Raw genomic sequence first — 24,443 nt, forward strand, 5'->3', positions numbered from 1 at the left:
GATACTGTGATAGTTTGAAATATCTGGCCGAAGCTTGCATAAGAGTAACCTCCAGAATGACCTCTCAACTCTATTTGAAATCTCTTAGCCACTGCAGTGTTATTTTGGTCAATTTCTTTTCCCCCTTTTGATCAAGAAGGCATTCTCCATCCCACAGTGCCAGGGCCAAGCTGATCCCTGGGAGTCATATCTCACACTGGGGTGGGGAAGCAATGAGTTTATTTACAGAATTGGCTTAGAGAGAGAAGCCACATCTGAGCAACAAAAGAAGCTCTCTGAGGGTGACTTTTAGGCATAATTACAAGCAGGCCTAGCTTTGCCGTTACAGAAGTAAGTTTCATAAGGGCAAGTCTCAAGATCAAGGGCTTGGTTTACTAAATTGGGAATCCCTAATGTTTGACAGAAGAATTAATCAGGTGGGGAAGGTTAATAGTTCCTCATTTTCCCCAATCCCTCAAGGAGACTTTGAAAATACTTTTTTTGTTTGTTTGTTTTCTGGCCACACTGCTCTAGAATGTATCTGAATATTACATTAACCTATACAGCATAATGTGGCCCATCTCTTGTCTCTCCGCTGGTTTCAGTTGCAGGTTACAAGCAGCTTGGGGGAAGCTTGGTCTCAGCGTGACAGATGGTAGATCTGTAGTTATGGTAGCTGCAGGCTGTCAGTTAACTAGGCCCTCACAGCAGGTTCTCTGGATGGAAGATATGAGCAGTGCAGCTCACAGCCACCACTGATAAACCCTCGAGAAATATTTGTTGAATTATTAGTGTAAGGTGCTGCACTATGTACCATGGGGGCGGGGGTGTGTGTGGAAAGTTACCAGAAGGAGAGTGCTAAGTGCCACATGTACATATTAAATGCTGCGGATACCCAACAAGGGAGATCCTTGGCATAGAATCAGGAACTTCATTCTTGAAAGTGGGATTTGAATTAAATTTTGATAATAGTTTATCCTTTTATTTGATAAGTATAACCACTTTCATGTAGCCAAATTAACCAAGCAAGAGGAAATAGGTATGAGATTGGCCAAACGGGTTGGCCTGTTTCCAACACTGTATTTATCTCTAATTTTCTGAGTTTATGATCTGAATAATCCATTATGGAACTCTAGAGAGTTTGCATCATTTAATCTCTGCCCTCGGGGACCCACCACTCACCATACTTTCACCCCGTACCACCTATTCATGAACCATCAGTTTGCCTGGCTTGCATGCAACAGTTTTTGTTTGTGGTTTTTGTTTGTTTGTTTGTTGCTTTTAGTATATTACTAGAATGTATTTTTGACCGCCCTGCCTACTCTTGGAGAGCCTTGCACATGTCTCCAGGAGTGATCTTCTTACAGTACCGACTTAGTAGTCACAATGAACTCATGCTTGTCCCGAGGCAGACAGGCACAGGAGCAGCATCCGAGGACAGCTGGGCATAGCACAAGAGCTGGAGGAGAAGAGAAACAAGTGGTTTGAACATCACAACCTGAGAGAAATAAAGCCCAGCCAATTTAGACTTGTTAAAAAATGGTTTATGGAGTGGTGCAATGGTGGCTCAGTGGCAGAATTCTCTCCTACCATGCCAGAGACCTGGATTCGATTTGCAGAGCTTGCCCATGCCAAAAAAAAAAAAAAAAGTCTAAAAAATGGTTTATGATGACAGCAATTACCTCTGGGTAGGGCAATTAGATGTATGATTGGGTGAGAGAAATGCCTACTTTTAATTATATATACTTTTGCACTATTTACATATTTTAGGCCCGTATTATTTTTAAATGTTTTATAGGGGAAAAAAAGAGAGGGTTTAATGTTTAGACATATTATTTCATGGAAATTCATAACTAAGTAACTGAAAGAAAAATGAAATGAAGGTGTTTTAAAAAGACCTTCAATTTGGGCAGGCCACAGTGGCTCAGCAGGCAGAGATCTTGCCTGCTATGCCGGAGACCTGAATTTGATTTCTGGTGCCTGCCCATGTTAGAAGAAAAAAAAGGCATCAATTTATTAAGGGTTTTAAGATTTGGGGGAAAAAAAATTGCCAAATGTTATCTAACTTTCTCCAATTAAAGAAAATAATCTTCAGAAACAGATTCACTCAATTTCAAACAATTCAACAATCTGGATCTAGGTTACTAAAAACTCATTGAGAAAAAGTCTTAAAAAGTCTTAAAAAGTCAAGAACTTCCATATGATCAGAGTCATCATTTAATGTATTACATGGGTCATTCATCCTTCATTCAAATTAAAAAAAACAACAACAACTCATTGAGAAACAAAAACTCTCAAACTACTTTGCACCAGGTACTGAGATTAGGCGCTTTACTATGTGTTAATCCCACATAATATTTATGACATGCCTGTGAGGTAGGGGTCATCCCCATTATACAACTGAGAAATGAAGGATCCGAGAATATAGGTAACTAACTCAATCATAGCTAATAGATAAGAGAACTGTAATTAAATCCAATTCTGACTCCAATGCGAAGTGCTTTCCTCTACACCACACAAAAAGAAAATGTCACTTCCAAACTGGGATCTGTGATATTCAAAATGTCTCCTATACTCTAAGTCCTTGACTCTCAGACGTTGTGCTCAGTCAGGAAAAGCACTTGCCAGTATTTCCACAGAACAGCTGGGACACCACAGATTTTGCTGTTGTAAATCATCCAGGTGTTAAATCTCTAAGGTTTTTATGATAAGTCTGAAGAATAGAAAATAAAAAGAAACAGAAATAATGGCTGAATTCAAGAAAAGCTATTACTGTACTAGCTAACATTTGGTAGGGTGGTATGCTGATTTAAAACTATTATGTACCCCAGAAAAGCCATGTTTTAATCCCTAATCTTGTGGGGCCAGACCTATTGTTTAGAATGGAAACCTCTGATTAAATTGTTTCCATGGAGACTGACCCACTCAATTGTGATTTGAGTCTTTTGATTACATGGAGATGTAACTCTGCCCGTTCAAGGTGGGACTTGATTAGTTTATGGGAGTCTTTAAAAGGGGAAATATTTTGGAGAAACCTCAGAAGTGAGAGCCGGCATGAAACCCAGACTTTTGCAGGTGCAGAAAGAAAACACTCCCGGGGAAGCTGTTTGAAACCAGGAGCCAAAGACTCCAGCAGACACCAGCCACGTGCTCTCCCAGCTGACAGAGGTGTTCCGGAACCAACAGCCTTATTGAGTGAAAGTATCATTTTCTGGTTGCCTTAGTTAGGACATTTTTGTGGCCTTAGAACTATAAACTTTTAACTTAATACATTCCCTTTATCAAAACCATTTGGTTTCTGATCTATTGCATCCCAAAAGCTTTACAAACCAAAACAGGTGGTCTTTCTAGTGTTGCTTTTAAATTCTCAATCAAGGGAATAAGAATACATATTTAAAAGAAGCTTTTAACTTGAGTGTCATGGACCTTTCTTAGGTGAGTGAGGGGATTTTGTATAATTGAGCCTCTGCCTCACTGAAGACTCAACAGTCTGCCTGTGCCCAGCAAGAAGCTGAGCTTGTTCAGATTCAAGTAACAGGCTTTTCAGCATTGAAGAGTAGAAACTGGATTCCAGATTCTTTCCACATTCTGATGGAAATAGCAACCACAGCAATGATGAACTTTTTGAGCGTTGAATATGCATCAGGTACAATCCTAATCAGCAGAGTAAATATTATCGCAGCTATGTAATCCCTTTTCCTTAATTCCAATATCATAAAAGTTCTGAAAATGCAAAGCCACCTTGGTGACAAAACCTGATCTGACCTATTACGTCCTGAACTCACTGAGCAGCAAAACCTGAGCTGGACTACCAGAGCTACTTATGTTCTTTATTCATAGGATTATCTGAATGTTTTGTGGAGGAATATTCATATATTTTATTAAAAGATATTGCCTGCCCCAGACCCTGCTTTGGAGTGTTCCACATGATGCAGTATATGTATTATAAAATAACATTTTTCTAAACTCTGAAAAACTCTGTAAACCATCTCTGCTGATTTGAAGCTATTATATACTCCAGAAAAGCCATGTCCTTTAATCCTCATTCAGTATTGCTGGTTGGGAGCTTTTAGATTATTTCCATGGAGATGTGACTCACCTAATTGTAGGTGGTAACTTTTGATTAGATGGTCTCCATGCAAATGTGTCTTTACCCATTCAAGGTGGGGTTGCTTGCTGGAGCCCTCTAACAGAAAACCATTTACTAAAAAGTTAGAGACCCACCAAAACCAACAGAACCAATAGGATGGGCAGAACCCCTGGGAAGCCATCGAAGATTCCTGGAGCGAAAGCTAGCAAACGTTACCATGTGTCTTTCCAGCTGAAATAAAAACCCCAAACTTCATAGTCCTCTCTTGAGTGGAGGTAAACACTTGTTGGTGCCTTAATTTGGACATTTTCATGGCCTTAGAATTGTAAACTTGCAACTTAATTCCCCTTTTTGTTTACTGGTATATCATATTCCAGCAGTAGTACGATACTAACTAAAACACCATCTGACTGCCGAAGTTTAATACTTGCATTATTCAGGGATACAGCTAGAATTATTAGGATAATTAAAAGAAGGTAGGGGGTTTTAGTATAAGAAAGTAAATAAGGACATGTAACATTGGTACATTGTTAAAAAAGTACCAGTTTAAGCCTAGGCATATTTCTTAACATCTTACACCAGATGATCATGTAAACTTTTTTTCCAAATATTTTTTTAAAAATTAAAGTTATATTGAAACTCCTATTTACAGTATTTTTATAAAAGCATATTTCACAGAATAAAATTATAAATTAAGAGCCTTGGTCAAAACCTTTATCAGGTCTTTTAAGTTATCTCAGTTACCATTTCTAGGGAATCAGAAATTTTAGTAAACTATCTTGTACTTGAACAGTGTACACAATCACTTGAAGGAAACATCCAGATGCAACCTACTGACCTTTTAATCTAGACTTACCTGACCTCACTCTGCAGCTCATGTGTCACCTGCTTTGTTGGTGAGACATGGTGAAACATAATTCCCTGTATCTTCATTGAACTCTACGCATTCTCTCCTATTTCTCTGAGATACTAGGATGCCCTTCCTCACTAAAACTGGGGATTGTTTTACACTTAACCCAATTTTGTGGTAGTAATAGACCATACAGCACCTCTCTCATAGCATTTTTTTTTATTATGAACTTTTAATTTTTGAAATACTTTCAAGCTTACTGGACAGTACAAAAATAATACAAACCCCTTACAGAGAACTCCAGCATACATCTATCCCCCCAGAAACCAAGATCTACCAATTTTAATATTTTTACAACATTTGCTGTTTCAGCCTATCTATCCAGCAATCTATCAGTCAATTTATCTATCCATCTATCAATTCATTTTCTGAAAGCTTGGGTGTGGGTTGTATACAGAACACTTCTTGAACACTTGATACTGCCATGTACATTTGCTAAGAACAAGAATATTCTGTCACCACTATTAAAAAAAAAAGAATATTCATGATGTAACCACCTTAAGTGCAATTATTAAGATCAAGAAATTTAACTTTGATATAAAGCCTACAGTCTGTATTCCAGTTTTTGCACATCCCAATGCTTATAGTCTATATTCCAATTTTTGCATATCTCAATAATGTCCATTTTTCTTATTAGAGGAGTTGTGGGTTTACAAAACAATCATATACAAAATACAGGAGTCCTTTACCACGCTATTATTAACACATTACATTGGTGTAGAACATTTGTTACATGATAACGCGTTTTTATAATTGTACTATTAACTATACTCCATGATTTAAAGCAGGATTCACTGTTGGTATAGTATGGCTCCATGGAATTAAAAAATCAATTTTATTCTATTATCATATATATATACTCTAACATTTCCCTTTTTATCACATTTAGATATATATTTCAGTGTTGTTAATTATGTTCTTAATTTTGTGCTATCATCACCACCATCCATCACCAAAACATTTCCATCATTCCAAATAGAAACCTGTGCATTTTAAATCTAAACTTCCAATTCCCTATCTCCACCCCTGGTAAACTATATTTTAGATTCTCACTCTAAGAGTTTGCTTACTCTAATGGTTTCAAATCAATGAAATCATAAAATATTTGTTTTTTTTGTCTGGCTTATGTCACTCAACATGATGTCTTCAAGATTCATCCATGTTATAGCATGTATCAGAACTCCATTCCCTTTTATGCTGAATAATATTCCATTGTGTGTGTGTGTATATCTATATATATAGATATACACACACACACACATTTTATATATCCATTCATTGGTTGAAGGACACAGGTTGCTTCCATCTTTTGACAACTGTGGAAAATGCCACTATGAACAGTGGTGTGTTCAAATCCCTGCTTTTAATTTTTTTGGTATATATATATATATACACTAAATATATATATATATATATTTTTAGAAAAGGAATTACAGATCATATGGTATTTCTTTACTTAGATTTCTAAGGAACCACCAAACTATCTTCCACAGTGGCCTGTACCATTTTACATTCCCATGAGTTATTAAAAAAAAGGGAAAATAAAAAGCATTGGAGATGATGCAGGGAAACAGAAACACTCATTCAATAATGTCCTGTTGAGCTTTCTCTTCTGAGTTAGTTCTCACCCAGAAATGTGTGTTGACTTTGTCATTGTCTCTTTAGCAGCTCTTTATTTATTTTTTACTGTGAACCTATATACAATGTAAACTTTCCCATCTCAACCACTCCGAAGCATTCCATTCAGTGGGATTAATCACATTCACTATATTGTGGTACCTTGACCACCTTTCAATACTAAAACTTTCCCATCTCCCCAAACAAATACCCATTTTGCATAAACTCTCCATTCCCCTGCCCCCCACCCTTAGGAAATTATACTCTTAATTTCTGTCTTTATGAATTTGCATATTCTCCAATATTTTCTTTGTAGTAGCCACAGAGCTTAAATTTAACATTCTAAATCTGTAAAATTATTGTTTGCTTTGATACCATCTTAAATCCAATAATACGTACAAACTGTATTCCTATGCCCGTCTATCCCCCCACCTTTGTGTATTTCTTGTTACAAATTATATGTTTATATACTATGAGTCCCAAATCATGGGTTATGATTACATTTTATGCCTTTCCCTTTTAGATCCTGTAGAAATTTAAAAGTGGAGTTATAAACCAAAAATACAATCATACTGGCATTTATATTTAATGTCATTACCTTTACCAGAGATTTTTATTTCTTCATGTGGCTTCACTCAGTTGTCTATTATTCTTTCAACTTGCAGATTTCTCTTTATTATCTTTTGCAGGGCCTTTCTAGGGGCGATGAACTCCTTTAGCTTTTGTTTATCTGGGAATGTCTTAATCCCTCCTTTAGTTTTGAAAGTCAGTTTTGTCAGATAAAGAATTCTTGGTTGGAAGTTTTTTGCTTTCAGAACTTTAAATACGTCATTCCATTGCTTTCTTGTCTCCATAGTTTCTGATGAGAAACTGGCCCTTGATCTTTTTGAGGCTCCCTTGTACATAACATGCTGCTTCTCTCTTACTGCTTTCAGAATCCTCTTTTTCTCTTTGGCATTGACAGTTTGATTATAATATCCCATGCTTTGGGTCTATCTGGGTTTATCCTGTTTAGAGTTTGCTGTGCATCTTGGATCTGTGTTTCATTAAGTTTGGGAATTTTCAGCCGTTATTTCCTTGAATATCCTCTCTGCCCCTTTCTCCCTTTCTTCTCCCTTTGGGAGACCCACAATGCATATATTGGTACACCTGGTGGTATCCACAGGTTCCTCAGGCTCTGTTCACTTTTCTTCATTCTTTCCTCTTTGCGTTGCTAGGACTGAATGATTTCAACTGTCCCAGCTTCCAGTTCTTTGTTTCTTTCTTCTGCCAGCTCCAACCTGCTGATGAATTTTACAACTCTGTTACTGTGATCTCCAGCTCTGTTTGGTACCTTTCCACAATTTCCATCTCTATTGATATTCTCCTTTTAATCATCTATCACTTTCTTGATTTCCTTTAGTTCTTTCTCTATGTTTCCCTTTAGCTCTTTGAGCATATTTAGGGCCATTTTTTAAAAAAGTCTTTGTCTAGTATATCACAGGTCTACCTACACACTGATGGCTTCTCATGCTTCCAACTTCTCCTTTGCCTGGGCCATTGTTTCCTATTTCTTTGTATGATCTGTAGCCTTCTGGTGAAACCTGAACATTTTAACATTTTAATGTATTATTGTTAGACTTTGGACTCTTCAGCATCTATTCCCTAAGCTTGTATACAGCTATTGTCATGACAGAGCTTTCCTTGAATGCCTGGAAGTAACAAAAAGAAGAGGAAGAAGGAAGAGGAGGAGGAAAAAAAATAAGACACTGCCTTCCCCATTCTTCGCAGATTGTCCTGTGGGATTGCTCTCCTTCAGGGCTTATCCATACAATGTGTTTTAGAGAACAGCTCCAGACCAAAGAATAGGGCCCTTTCTCATACTTTCTGCAAGTGTGTCTTGTCTTGGGCATGCAGCCCCTGGAATGTCCTCTTTTCCTTAGAAAATAGTTTCCTCATAGTCCCAGGCCTACCATGAATGTTCTACAGCCAGCAATCCCTTACCCTAGGCAGCACAATTTGACTGCTCTCCCACAGTGTTCTGCAGGAAAACTCAGTAAATCACCTTCTATAATCAAAGCAAGTTTTGTGGTGACAAGTCCCTCAGGCCACCACCAGACAGATTGGACCAGACATACATGCTCCCAATATGTGCACAGAGGTAACTCTGTTCCCTCTGGAATCAGGACCAGAGATCCACATAGGGAGCATGGGCTGGCTCTGGCCTGAGCCAGTGAGGGGGACCAGCCAGGGCACCATGAGGTCTTCCCACTTTTAAGCAACATTTTTCTTGATTTTGTGCTTGTCCTTAGGGTTCTCTAGAGAAACAGAATCAACAGGGAACACTTGCAAATATAAAATTTATGAAAGTGTCTCACGTGACCGTAGGAACGCAGAGTCCAAAATCCACAGGGCAGGCTGCGAAGCCGATGACTCCAATGGATGGCCTGGACGAACTCCACAGGAGAGGCTCACCAGCCAAAGCAGGAATGGAACCTGTCTCCTCTGAGTCCTCCTTAAAAGGCTTCCCATGATTGGATTTAGCATCACTAATTGCAGAAGACACTCCCCTTTGGCTGATTACAAATGGAATCAGCTGTGGATGTAGCTGACGTGATCATGACCTAATCCTATGAAATGTCCTCATTGCAACAGGCCAGCGCTTGCCCAATCAGATGAACAGGTACCACAACTTGGCCAAGTTGACACCTGTCCCTAACCATGACACCCTTATAATACAGTCATTTAATGAGTTTCTAGAGCTTTGAGAAAGATGTTTCTGCCAGTTCTCACTGGTTGTTCAAGGTGGAAATGTGTCCTGAAGCATCTCATTCCTCCATCTTGATGGGGGTGGGGCTCAAAGGTTTAAGGCTATCAAAAAAGTAAAGGTAATGGCAAGGTGTTGGAAATGGCCAGGGATGGCACAGAAACCCAGGTTGGTAGCAGAGGCTCTATAGCTATAGATTATACCAAAGGGACAAGATATAAGCAATTATCAGAACCTTACAGTAGAGAGTTGTACAGCAGTGGTAGATAGTGAGAAAAAATGGCCTTTGATGGAGGGGAATGGCCAGCCTGAAGCTAGCTATAAAGGACCCCTACTTCTCTACTAATTTCCTATTAAGGCCTCTGTTGACTGCTGATGCCAGAAGACAAGGGATTCTCATTAATTATTCCATGCAGGTCACTCCTGGTGTGGAGCAGGGTGGAGATGGAAGGAAGGTGCATGGGGGATGGGGACAATGAGAAGTTTCCCAACCCAATAAGGAATAGTGGGGATGTGTCATTTCCATTTTACAGTACTTTACTACAGTTGCAAGCCTAGTGAATGGCAACACTGGGATTTCAAACCAGGCACTATGACTCCAGAGTTTGTGTCTTAATTACTATTTTGGTTTCTTAGGCTGCTCAAAGAAATAGAATGCAGTGGTTCATCTTAAACAATTGGTGTTTATTATCTTTCAGTTTTGAGGCTAAAAGAAAGTTCATATCAAGGCATCATTAAGGTGATGTTTTCTCCCCCAAAACTCTAGCACTCTGAAGCTGGCTGCTGGTAATCTTTGGCTTCTCTGTCACATGGTGACATCTCCTGATTTCTCTCTTCTCCTCCAGATTCCATCAATGTCTCATCCCTCTCTCTTTGTCTGGATTTCATCCCACTTATAAAGGACTCCAGTAATAGAATTAAGACTCTTCCTGATTGAGGGGAGATTGCAGCTTAACAAAGTAACCTCATCAAAAGATCAAACTTACAATGGGTTCACATTCACAGGAATGGAAAAGATTTAAGAACATGTGTTTTTTCTGGGGTACATATAACTTCAAACCACCACAACCACCATTCTATAATTCTGCTTTAAAATAGCTGTGCGTGGGAGTACAAGGGTAGTTCTGTGGTAGAATCCTTGCTTGCCATGTGGGAGACCCAGGTTTGATTCCTGCCCTATGCACTTCCAAAAACAAACAAACAAACAAACAAAAAATTCAACAAATGGTGCTACAATAATGGGATACTTACATGGAAAAAGAATGAAATGTGACCCTGCCATACAGCACACACAAAAAAATTTAAAAATAAAAAGAAATAGCTGTGTGTGCTATCTTTAAAAGAATGCCTAGTCTTTGCCTACACTCTGCACTAAATTTGAATTTGTAGCTGATATTCTCTTGAACATCATGGTTTAACACTATGCACTATGTTTCTTGCTTAGATGAGGAACCCACAGTGTGTGTGTGTGTGTGTGTGTGTGTGTGTGTGTGTGTGTGTGAGTGTGGTAGGAAGGTTCTCCCCAAAATGGTGAAACACTTTTGAAAAACCAACTTATGTAGTTATGTTTAAAAATTCCTTACCTGACTGGAAGTTCAGTCCAGATTAACCTCAACATACTGCAGTTAGGCCAGAGGCAGTGTGGTGTACTGGAAATGGGCCTGAAAGTTTAAATAAGAGATGAGAGGTTCAATCTGGTTGTCATACCATCTGGCTGTGAATCTTGAACAAATCTCTTTACCTTTATGGCCATAATATCCTTTTGTTTGCCTACTCAACTTCCATTCTGCGCTCCATTTTCCCATCGTATTAGCACCCAGGTTTTTCTTTGGGTATCTGTGCCTCCCCCTAAGAATCTTATGCATGTTATTCCAGGTGAGCTCATCCTTTCCCTGACTGCTGCTTCTTTCTGACCACAGGGGATCCAGCTCTAAGGTCAAGCTGACACTGTGTCAGCAGAGCAGAATGACAGAATTAAAACAGGCTTTAATGGCTGTCGTAGACAGAATTCAAATATGGTTCCTAAAATTCTCACCCCTGGTGAATACACTCTGTATACTTGCCTCCTTTTGAGTGTGAACAGAATCTCTAAATATGTTGGGCTGTCACTCATCTGTGAATAGGTTATACTATATGGGAAGACAAAGGGATGTTGCAGATGTAATTAAAGTTCCAGATCAACTGATTTTTTTTTTTATGGGCAGATTCTAGGAATTGAACCTGGGTCTCTGGCATGGCAGGTGAGAATTCTGCCACTGAGCCACCATTGTGTCACCCCAGATCAACTGATTTTAAATTAAGCAGAAGGGAGATTATCCTGGATAGGCCATCCTTATCAGGCAAAACCCTAAAGAGAGTAACTTACCCTTTCCTAAAGAGAGAGCTTCTCCTGCTGGTTTGAAGCTGCCATGTTGTGAGAGAGCCTGGAGGAGGCAAAGACCTGAGGTTGGTCTCTGGGATAACCAGCAAGAGGATGGGGACCTCAGTCCTACAACCTCCAGGACTGAATTCTGCCAACCACTATATAAGCTTGAAAAAAGACACTGAACTCCAGAAAGGTACATGGCATGGCTGGCTCTTGATTGCAGCTGTGTAGACCCTGAGCAATGGACCCAGCCACAGACTCCTGACCCAGGATAAGTAATGGATATTTCTGATACGTTTTTGGTGATTTTCACTCAGCAATAGAAAATGAATATAATGACATCATTGTACCACGGGGCTAAACAACCTTCAATCTCCCCCGACATCAATTGATAAAGCTTCTTGAGTCTTTGAGCCACATACAGCCCTAACCAACCAGGTCCTTTTCCCTAAAACGAGGGGTGAGAACTAAATGACCTACATTCGTCTAGTCCTTACTGTAATTAGGAATCCTAACGTGTCCACAGATGAACTGATGTTCCTAATCAAGAAGCTTTTCCCTTAATAATCTGTAGTCAGTAGAAACTTCTAAGTCATTCTTACTGGGGCTCTTTAAGTACAGCTTTTCATTTTATTTTCTGGAGAATTTAATTCTTACTCTTTTCATGCCTCAATCTAAAATTAGAAGTTATATTTTGTCAAAGGGTTATTGTGATTCATGCATACGTGTGGAATAAAATACCTTTTCATTCATTCAAGTATTCATTTTAGTGTGCAGTCCATGAAGTCCAATATGCAGAATGAAGTGTATAGTGTACAGTATAAAGTATGTATAGTAGACAGTGTGTAATATACAGTGTGCAGTACAAGTGTATAGCATATGGCATGTGGTGTGCTGTACTATACAGTACACAGAATGCAACATACAGTGTGTCGAATGTGGTATACAGTATGCACTGTGTAATATATGGCATGCAGTACAGGTGTACAGTATGAAGAGTATAGTATACAGCGGGCAGCATACAGTTTGTGCTATGCAGTATGCAGCATACAATGTGCAGTATACAATGTGAGGTATTCAGAGTGCAGTGTTCATTGTGTGGCACAGAAAGAGGGTCAAGAACATGGCTTTAGAGCCAGACTTGCTTTCTCCAGTCCCAACTCTACCACTCATTAGCTTTATTAGTACACTTTGGGCAAGTTTGTAACCTCTTGTTTCAGTTTCCTCATCTGTAAAGTGGGCATAATAGTGGTTACTTTATAGGGTCGATAGAATGATTAAACAAAATCTTGGATAAGATAAGAAATGGCACCTATTATGCGATGAGTATTATGCTCAAAGTATTAACCCATTACCTCCTCACAGTATCCCAGTGGAAGTGAGGCGAGAATTCACTCGGTTGTAGAGAAGAGACCACGTCCATAAAGCTCTTAGCGATATGGTGGAGACACAGGAAATGGGAGCCATAGATAGTGTTGGTTGTGATCCACAAACCATTATTTTAGGCCTATGGAGAACCAAGACTTTTGATAATGCTTTCACATCTAGTTTATCTTTCTCTTTAGTAATGGAAATGGGATAAGTACAGAGTCACCACTTACAACTGGCCAGGACTTAGCCGAGTATACCTGTCACCAATGGCCTGCTGGCCAAATTCAGGCCACAGAGAGGATTAAAGGCCTGCAAAACATTAAACAAAAAGTTTCTAAGCAGACAGACAAAGATGTAGGTACTTCAGGAAAAACCTTGATTTCCAGCTTCTCTTTAAAAACTGCAGGCTGGCCTGGCTTTTATCTGCTGGATGTGAGGAGCTGCTGCTCCTTTCAGCCAGAGAGAGTTTGCCAAAGTCCCAGGGCTCAGACAATGGGAATAGGTGAGGTGTCCTCATTTACCATCTCCAACCTGGGCTCCATGGATGTCTGAATTGTGTAGTCTATCCCCTCTCATTTTGCATAAGAGAAACTGGTGATCTGAGAGTTTAGGTGGTATGCTCAATGACATACAGCTCTCTCTCAAGGGTGTAGTGAGGTGAGCGAGGTGTGGATGAGAATGTATGGATGATATGTTTTCAGAAACCAGGAAGAGAGAAATAACTTTCACAGAGGAATCAAGATAGTAAGACAACTTCATAAAAAGTGATACTTGAGCTGTTTCCTAAAAGACAGATAGGATTAGAACATCTCAACATACAGGAGGGAGGGGGAGAGGTCTGGGAAGTGACAGAGGAGATGGGAGAGGGTACTTGGTTATTTGTCACCTGTTTTTTTTTTGTTTCCTTTTTCTGGACCAACAGGGTATCTTCAAATGAGTAGCTGTAAATCGATGCAAATGTACTAAGAAATGATGATCATGCATCTATGTGATGATGTTAAGAATTACTGATTGCATATGTAGAATGGAATGATTTCTAAATGTTGTGTTAATTTCTTTTTTTACTGTAATTAATAAAAAAAAAATGAGTAGCTGTGTTGTTACCTCCAAAAGTTAATACAACTTTCTTGGAAAATATCCCCAAGTATATCTCCTATTCCAGTTTAATCTCTACCAATTTTGCTAGAAATGTGCCTGTCCAAAAATAACAAATGTTTGGCTAAGGGATTAGAACATTTGAACATGAACATAGACAGTAATGGGTGGCAGCTGCAAGGAATCAACCATCTGAGGAAATTATCAAAGAATATACCAAAGTAAATATGTCTGCAGAAATCCGAAAGATGACCTCATCTACTCACACTTACAACAAATTGCAATAAAATCTATTTTCTTATCTGAGTGATGTTTTTCACTTCAAATTTGTATATTCATCAAATTTTAACTTATATTCATACTGTAGAATAAAGAAGAAAAGAAGAACTAATATTGGGTACCTGCTCTGTGCCAGGCATATGATAAATTCCTTGCATATATTATCTTTTTATTATCCCTAAAACCCATTAAGGTTTTAAGAATAATTGTCATCCCCTCTTTACAGATGAAGAAATGTTTGCTTGACCTTAATTAAGGTCACTATCATCCATGAGTAATAAACACGTTAGAATTTTTGTCGCTAAAGTTAATGCTTATCCTCTCTTATAGAGGTATACATCATAGTTTCTCAGTCTTTTGGCTAAAATCAAGTGCAGAGGTTTGCATCAAACTTGGCCTTCTCAATTTTCCGATTGTTTTTTTTTTACCTGCTTTTGAAAATAGTCAGTTTACATGGTGTATATATTCAGACCCATAGTTTCACATGACTTGTGATAAAATAAGTTGCAGAGCACTCACACAGCACATGATCTGAGCAGCACACTTCATGCATTTGATGAGCTAGTCTTAGAGCACGCTCAGTTTCATGAATGGCCTTATGTAGAACAAATGAGATACTGATTTTTCTATATGAGCTCTGAGGTTCTTAGATATGAAGTGTATTTCCCAAGGTCAGTGTCCTGGGAGAAAGTCAGATCTGGAGCTCACTAATTCACTTGTCCTGTGGCAGAGCCCAGGACCAATCTTGTCACTATTGCTTATTTCTGGTTTTTGTTTTACCTGTGAAGATAACAGCCCACTGCAGCCCTGACCAGCAATGGGTTCTGAAGGCCTTCATCTTGCAGGCCTGAGATGGCCCCTCCATCAGGTGAAATTTGCAGCTCCAAACTGGTTTCAGTCCTTGAGAGTTCTCACACCCATCAAGCTGCAGCTGTTCTCCAAAGCCCACTGGACTGCTCTGGTTCCTGCTTGCCCTCCTGTTCCCTGCTGGTTCTGGACCTGGCCCTGTCTGGCTGGTACCTGAGGAGTCAGCCCCTACCTCCCCTCTCTCGCTAGAGAACAGGATCCTAGCCCTCTCCCCCAGCTCCTGGGCAGCATGCTGCCTCAAATGAAGAAACAAAGGACAGAATCCGAGATCCAGACCTTCATGTGCCACTAGTTTGGCAGCAGCCCAGAGCCTCCTGCAATCATGCACTTATTTAATTACCCATTAAAAAATATTTTCTGGGTAACCACAGTGTGCCAGGACTTGTGCTGGACACTGAAGATATGAATGGGCTCAAAGACAGACGCGGTCCCTCTTCTCATGCTGCACACAGGCTAATGGGAAAGACAGACCTAAAATAACATTGCTGATATAATTAACTACCATTTGGTAAATGCAACATAGGAAATTTTTAGGATATGATGGGAGTCCTAGGAGAAATTTTTGGATGCTAGTGTTAGCTGTTTATCTAATTTGTCCCCCTAATTTTGACTCCAAGTAATTTATTCATCTTTCAAGGATTTAGAAAGCACTGAATACCCACTATGTTCCAGGATTGTGTTGGGTTGTGTGCCTACAAGGATGAAAAGTGGAGTCTTGGCCTTCAAGGTGTTTATATCCTGGGGTCAGCCTACTACTGTGCATCATAGCCAAGCATAGATGAGTCATATCTATAACTCTAAGTAAATTAACAAGAGTAAGAGTGGTCTGCCTCTAGGCAAAATTAGTAGCTGACAAGGTAGAGTGATTTAAGGCCATCAATAAATAATCTACTCTTTCTTGATTGCCTTCTCTTCGCCCTGTTGCTGAGGGAGGGATTCCCACCCTGGGGTCTGAGGAATGGCTGAATACATGACCCATGACACTGGACAGGTGAGCTCAACAGCAGTTTATTAGTCACGTAATAAACCCAGGAAAGAAGAACACCACATGCCATACAGTGCAACTTGGGGGTTGCATCTGGGAACAGAGTGAACCAGCAGCTGCTGCAGGCTTTGTTGTATCAAGAGGTTGAGGTGCTCCTTGGTTCCCACGGAGGATGTAATTGGCTTGTTTGTGTAATCTTGCGGGACAGCCTGCTACTCAGGGATAAGCAAGAATTGTGTTTGGTTTATTTGATAAGGGGGGTTGTTTGGTGAGGTAATCTAATCCTTGGGAAAATCAGGAGGGGAACTTGCAGCCAGGCCATTCAAGGTCCTCGGGGTTTACCAGATGTTGATGCAGCACATAACATTTGCATTTTAATTTCAGGCCTTATACCATACCATCTGTGGTGGTTTGAAGCTGTATGTACCCCAGAACACATTCTTAAAATTAATCCATTCCTGTGGTCTGAACCCATTATAGGTAAGACCTTTGAATGAAGCTGCTTCAGTTAATGTATGATCCATCTCATTGACAGTGGGTCTTTATCCTATTACTGGAGACTTTTATAAAAAGAAGCAAGAGAGAAAGAGAAAGCCACGGAAGCAAGAAAAAGCTGAAATCACAGAAGGAAAGGGAGAGACCGACAGACATTGCCATGTGCCTTATCATGTGGCAGAACAGCCAAGGATCGCAGGCAGCCAGTCTTCAGGAAGAAAGCATCACCTTGATGATGACTTGATTTGGACATTTCCCCAGATTCTAACCATGAAGGAATAAATTTCCATTGTTTAAGCTGAATTATTCCATGGTATTTGCTTTAAACAACCTAAAAAACTAAAATCTAATCCAAAACTATCTTTGATGTACCCTATGGTACAGCTAGGACCTAAAGGGTTAATCATACCCTAGCCTCTTTTTTTTTTCAGTGAAAGACAGATGAAGGCTGTGAAGCAGATTGATTTTAGAAACATTTCCACTGGGAAGACTCCCAGCAGGGAGGGCAAAATCCAAGTGAAGCCATGCACAGTCATAAGCAGAAAATGAGCCACAGAGTAGAAAAGAACCAAGAAGACCATTACTTACAGCAAACAGACCAAGAAAAAGTTACCAAGGGCAGGGGGGTTGGGACCCAGATGGTCAAGGATCTCTGAAAGACGAACAAGCCAAGGTAGATGATGAAAATACAGAGGAGAAGCCTGGAATCCAAAACCAGGTTTTCAGACCACATAGCAAAAAGAAAAAGGCAACCACAGAGCAGTTAGAAGGCAAATAACCCCATCAGCCTGATGACCACCAAAGCCAGGCTTTGAGGGTCCAGACCCCACCCCTTAGCTTCTTACAATGGCAACCCAACAAGACCCCAACCAGAGGAGTTCAGCACATCTGTAATAGAGGCTCAAATGGAATTTTTTAAATTGTTTTTAAGTGATGATATTTTTTCATATTATTAAAAATTCATGCAACACCTAAACATACAAATAAGAAAGTAAAATGTTTACTATAAAATCTCACCACTTAGGAATAGAACTCAAGAATGTTTGCTTAACATCAGCATAGGCATTTTGAGAGATAGGAGCATGGATAGACGATAAGGTGGATGGTCAGGAAGAAGATTATAATAAAATAATCAAACAAAGATGTTTATTAAAAGTAAAAGTTATTACATTTAATTTTACTTCAATTTAACAATTAAACTGTAATTAAATTAAGGGGGCTGGCTGAAATTTATAGAAATATTTTTCACCAGAATATATATTTGTTCCTAAAGGATCCTTGCAATAGTTCTAGATGGTGTAGTAAAAACACCCTCAAAGGAAGCTTTAGAAATATAAGGGGGATATTTTGGGGTGTCAGGATGATCGGCAGTTCCAATTGGTATTCAATCATCTTGCAACACACAGGACAGTTCTGCATGACAAAATGTGTTATTATATGCCATTTGACCTTCAAATATTCCACCTGACATTAATGTAGGCAAAACAACCTGTTTATAATTATCTGAGCCTACATTCAATTCTGTTTTATATATAAACACAAGGCAATTTTTTACACAATTTTAATATTTACCCAATATTTCAGGAATACAACTGTCTGTTGCATAAGTTGGGGGTTATAGTACTTGTTTTGTACCGAGAGCTGTTTGTCTTTTCAGAAAATTGCATTCTTAGTGGCAATATCATTCATTTTACTTGAATCACCAACACACAGACCATCAGCCAGGGGCAGGGGGGAATACTGAGAAATCATAACAAAAAGGAATAAATCATTGTGCCACAGTTTCTAAGGACAAAAAACACCTATTTGTAATGGACGGTACATACCTAGCATAGGATTAAATGATCAATAATGACTTTGCTTAAAATTTCTCACTCTTGGCCTTTATCAAGGACCATTTCAAGGATTCTGGCACCTTGTAAAAAGTAAGTAGGGACCTTTCTGTTGTCGTTCAGAATAGTCTGTTTTTGGACAAAACTCATGAAAGTCATCAGTCATTTAACAGAACCACACAGACGGTGAAAACTGATTTTGAAAGAAGACTGTGGAGGAAAATGCAAAGGTAAAGTGTGTGTCTCAAGGACAGAACACAGAATTATTTGTTAAATCTGTGGATTTACCAGCACACCTAGGTCACAGACAAAATGCTGTTAAAACAAAACAAAACCAAAAAACCCTCTTAGAATGCCTTGAAAAAAAAAGTCTGTAAATATTTCTTTCCAGGTTCTCTCTCAACCTGAAGAATCTCTCAATGCTACACCCCCTCCCCACAACCTGCTTTACAGCATAAATAACCCCATTCAAGCTCTGCTCACATAAAAGGTGATTTTAACAGCCTTGTTCTTTGGCTGAAGTAACGCTTTAGCAAACCAATATAAGCAAAAATGAGAATTGACCTCGTGCGCTATTCATCGGTAAAATTTGGCCAGATTCTAATTATTCAAATGAACTTTATTCAGTGCATGCATCAGATACCGTGATATGCGGCAAAGAGTAGAAAGTGTGATTGCTGCTTCTAAAACCTTCAGACCTGGGTGTGGGCATCCCATAGGGATAGAGGAGGAAAGAGATCAGAAGATGCTTCCTGAGGAAGGGCAGCAGTTCAGGAAAAGCCAGAGGATGGATGACAGTCACAAAGGAAACTGGGAAGGAGCAGTAAGAGAGTAAGGAAACAACCATTAGAAAAACTGTGCCTGAGAAGAAAAGAGTGGGGGGAGTTTGGGAAAAAAAGAGTTGGTCAATGTGCCAGATATTCAGAGATGTCAAGGGGAATGAAGTCTGGGAAGAAACAGCTGTCTAGACTCATCTCTGAGGCTTTATGCCAGATTAGATGATGGTGTCTGTGGTAGATGGAATTATGAACCCCAGCAAATGCATACTACTGATTTTAATCCATGCTCTTGTAGGTGTGAAACCACTGTAGACAGTTGCTTTAAAACATGTTTTCCTTTAGTTAAGGCATGGGTAACTGAAGCAAGATGGGCCTAAATTCATACTTCTGGATGTCTTATAGAGAGGACCCAGAAGTCACAGAAGACATAAAGGAAGCAGAGATACAAGCCAAGGAACCCCAAGGATTGCCATGCTACTGTCCTTGGGGAGAAAGCAAGTGTGGCCCGTGTCTTAAATTTGGGATTCGTGCCTCCAAACCGTGAGCCAATATATTCCTGTTGTTAAGCCAAAATCAGTTTGTGGTATTTGTTATAGCAGCCCTGGAAAGCTAACAAAGCCTTTTTTTTCACTGCTTCAGCAGTTGAACCTTTACTCCCTCACCCTGGAGTCTCCTACCTCCCAGACACCCTGGGGAGTTCACCCCTGACTTCTGGAGGCACATGGCCATTAAACTTCTCTTTAAGGCCCCTGAAGGATAAGAGAACGGTTAGTTTCTCCATCCTGTCTGCAATTATATCTCTCACCTTTGAAATATGAAAACCTTTTTGACAGCCTGTTCCAACATGAAAGAGTTAGAATGGGCACAGCCCAAATATCCTTAAAAATTGGGAGAAAGATCAAAGGGGAGGGTGTAGTCATGAAAGAGAAGATAGAATTTAACAAATGAGCATGACTGCTGAATATATAGATAGATAAATAGATAGATATATTGATATTTCTTTTAGTCTCCAGTGTCTTGGAGCAGCTAGAAGGAAAAACGTGAAATTGTAGAACTATAAACCATACCAAACTCTGGAATATGTTCTACAAATAACTCTTGCTGTGTGCTTTGAAATTTATTGCTTTTTTGTATATGTGTTATTTTTCACAATAAGAAAAGAGAGAGAACCTGGCCCTTTTGAGCCACCAGAACCTAAGGCTTGAAGGAGTGTCACTCAGTTACCCAGCGCCGTCTCTCTCCCAGTTACCTGTGAATGAAGAGGAAGAAAGGGTAACAAGTAACATAGCGAGAGGCTGGGACCTCCCAGAGGACAAGTCAGTGAGAAATTCCCTGTGATGAGAAGAGGAAGATCATTCTGAATTTGGACATGATTCCTGTCTGCTATGTGAATAGTCATTGTTATATACACCAAACCTTCAGTCAATGTCTACTGCCAACAACAGTCTTGTGCCTTGGGAGAATGAAGTGAAGACGGAGAGTCTGTGTTTTCAGCTAAAGGTGAACTTGGGTGCCGCACAAAGAACAGCAGTGGCTGAAGCTGAGAGGGGATTAGATGCCAGAAAACTAGGAAAAAGGAGGCTGCAGCTTAAACTGGTCTGAAGAATGCAAGCTTCCCAATCATCCATAGAAGTATGGGTGGAGGGTCCTTCCTGGACTTCCCATGGTATATGGTATGGTGGGTTGAGCCATTGTATTTGGACGTTAAAGCCAGGAGCCAAAGCTTGGAAGTCTTAAGCACAGGGTTCTTAGGCAGAGAATCCTAAAAGAGAAGGAATGAGTGAATGTCCATGACTACTGCAAAAAGAGCAGTCGGAAAGAATCTTGGGAATCAGGGCTAATGGGAACCGTGCCTGGTGGGCAAGGGACGAATAGTGAGCTGTCCAATCTTTTCCCCAACTTATCTCCCAAATGTGAAGTTCCTCTTGGAGTCAATGAAGAATTGCTGGCAGAATATTTTGAAAAAGGCACCCACGCAAACAAAGGATAATTGGGCTCTTGGGAAGAAAAAAAAAAAACTAGCAGGTAGAATTCCCTCTGGGTTCTTAAAGTTGACAGCAGTTATGGGAACAGCAGAAAAAAAGAACATGAATGGAACACTGTAAGGCAGTAAAATGTACAATGAAATTTAGCTGGTACACGCTAATGATATGCACAATAATTATAGTGTATATGATAATTAGCCACAAATGGTAATTCTCATAAATGACTGTAGTGTAAATTTTTTTACAAAGTTTTTACTTTTTTTACATCTTATTATGGTTTGTAACTATACAAAACAACGGAAGATTTTCCTCATACCCATCATTAATTGAGTCCTCATCAATCACACACAGCCACTTACACACTCACACATAATTTTTACCCAACAAAAGACTGACTGTGTGTATTAAGTTCTTACTGCCTATTTGGCTCTTTGCTAAATGTTTAAGATGCTGAGGATGTAGAGACAAGATGTCATGTGGCTGTGTGTGACCTTGAGCCTTGGTTTTCTCATCTCCCTTCCTTTTAGAATTGTCAGGTGGGACAAATTGACCCAAGTGTAGAGATACTTGCATTATGACTTAAAACTTTTACAACTCCATTTCTTTGTGAAATTTTCATTAATGGGAGGGAACACTTTTGTGAAAGTTAAAAAGGAGGTTAATGTAAGATGTGAAAATAAACTTAGAAAATATTTGACTCTTGACCAAAACGTGTTTGGCCTGAACGCCAGGACTTTGTGGAAGCATTTATCTATCGAGGACTGATGAAGATACCCGGGCATACTATTTAGCAGGTTTAAGGATCTCCTGTATTAGCCTACGATGCCTTTTATGAAGGAGATCAACTTTTCATGGAATTACCACTCTATGGTGAAGGATGCAAAGTGCTTTTTAAAAGGTTATGCCTTTTTTTTTCAAATGCTTGAACCTAACAGGGAAATTAATATCTCCAACAATTTAAAATAATTTTTTCAACTATATATATTTTCAAGTGAAAATTTGAAATTTTGGAAAACTTGTTTACAGCACTATTATTGATATGGTTTCAGATTCCACTTTGCAACTAACCTTTAAGAAATTACAACTTGGGCGGACCATGGTGGCTCAGTGGCAGAGTCCTCGCCTGTGATGCCGGAGACCCAGGTTCGATTCCCGGTGCCTGCCCATGCCAAAAATAAATAAATAAATAAATACAACTTGTTGAGATTTGCTACACTATGAAAAACAACTGAAAAAGCTATTAACATATTCGTCCCTTTTCCAGCTCTATAGTAAATTTGCTGGAGTTTTTTTCTTTTTTTTAAGTTTTTTATTTTGAAAGTTATAGTTATTTTTCATTAATGTTTTTTATATTAACACATGATGGGTTAATTATTATTAACTTAAAATGAACTAAAAATTTTTTTCATTTCTGTTTTAATTTTAATATGGTAAATATAGATAGATAATACCACATAAGCAAAAACTTTTTATGTTCCTCAATAATTTTTCATAGTGTAAAAAGATCCTGAGGCCGAAAGGTCTGAGAATTGCTAAATACCATTCTCCAATAAATTAACCAGGACTCCTTAGAAAAATGGCTAATTCCAGATTTGAAGCAGGAAAAGTACAAAATGAGTCCAGAATATCTTATTATTCCAGGAAGCAAAAGTGTTCAAGAACTGAAAAGAACTTATCAATGTGACACAGAAAAGCCAGCATTAAGGGCTCCCACTGGCCAAATTGGGAATAATTTAATCATCAAAATGATATGAATGGAAGATAACATATTAAATAGAAAAAAATTGCAATCCATAATGATATTTAAGAAAAGATGGAGAAAGAAATAGGGAGAGGAGAAAGTTCTTTTTTTAAACAACAACAAAAAGGTGGCTGTTGAATATAGAAAAAAAAATAAATTATGAAAGTACATTTGCAGCCTCCCAATGTAATAACTGATTCAGACAGTGATCTCAAGGGATGCTAAAACTATTAGTGAGCTTTTTGGGGGAATAGGGAGTCATATAGTCTCAAAATACTACCTCACAGATTATTTATTAATTACAAACAAGAAAGATATATTTACAGTGGAGACACATCTAGCAGACACCACTGCTTATTTATTAATACAAGAGGGAAAGGACATATTTACAGTGGGGAAATCAGGCTGATACCACCTAAACCACAGATCATTAGTAATGGAACCACTGATATCCTTCACTGAGAAAGGCATAAATCACCTATGGCTTGTTCTTGACAAAAATGTTAAACCTTAATCGAATCAGAAGGAAATGATCAGCAAGTTCAAGTTATGGGGCATCCTACAGACCAACTGACCTGGACCCTTCCAAAATGTCAGTGGCATGAGAGACCAAAAAAAGGCCAGGGAATTATTCCTGAATAAAGGAGACTAAAAGAGAAACCACAAAATGCAATGTGTGGTCCTTAACTGGATTCTGGATGTAGGAGGCACCACAAGAAGTCCAGGACTCCTATCTGCCCCAACTTGCTGCTGTCCCACCTGCAGGGACCCCCCCACCACCACCACTTCGACCTTGTGATGTTTTACCCTGTAGCAGCACTGGACACGCTTAGCTTCCTCCCATACCCTTTGTGAAACAACAAACTCTTCCTTTGTTGCCCAAATATCCCACCCTTCTTAATTTTTTTCTTTCCCTATCACCCCTGCCTTTTCACTTTCTTTCTTTTCCTTCTGTGCACTTGCAATGCACTTCTGTCCCCCTAGAAAAAGATTGGCCTTTTATTTCCCTGGAGAACTCCCACTGGCTCTTCTAGAATTTGGAAAACCTTCTCTGAGCCCTCAGACTGTTGTTGCTCTTAATGAGATGTATGTGTACTTCAGTTAAGGCAATTCCAAAGCTGTGTTGTAATTAACTTTAAAAAAATATTTATTTTTGTATGATGCAACATATATACAAAGCAAAGAAAGAAAAATGTAATAGTTTTCAAAACACTCTTCAACAAGTAGTTACAGGACAGAGCCCAGAGTTTGTCATGGGCTACCATACCATCATCTCAGATTTTTCCTTCTAGCTGTTCCAGAACATA

The 24,443-nt window shown here is 39.2% G+C and overlaps 1 long non-coding RNA gene across 1 annotated transcript; it reads right to left on the reverse strand.

Moving 5' to 3' along the window:
• Window positions 1-1,146: 1,146 nt before the first annotated feature.
• Window positions 1,147-22,563, reverse strand: LOC143676042 (uncharacterized). The gene is made up of 4 exons (XR_013171778.1): window positions 22,464-22,563; window positions 11,708-11,765; window positions 10,926-11,003; window positions 1,147-1,438 (listed from the first exon to the last, which is right to left on the reverse strand). It is a non-coding gene; the product is annotated as an uncharacterized LOC143676042 (long non-coding RNA).
• Window positions 22,564-24,443: the final 1,880 nt, after the last annotated feature.

This window comes from Tamandua tetradactyla, chromosome 3, assembly GCF_023851605.1.
Source record: "Tamandua tetradactyla isolate mTamTet1 chromosome 3, mTamTet1.pri, whole genome shotgun sequence".
NCBI lineage: Eukaryota > Metazoa > Chordata > Mammalia > Pilosa > Myrmecophagidae > Tamandua > Tamandua tetradactyla.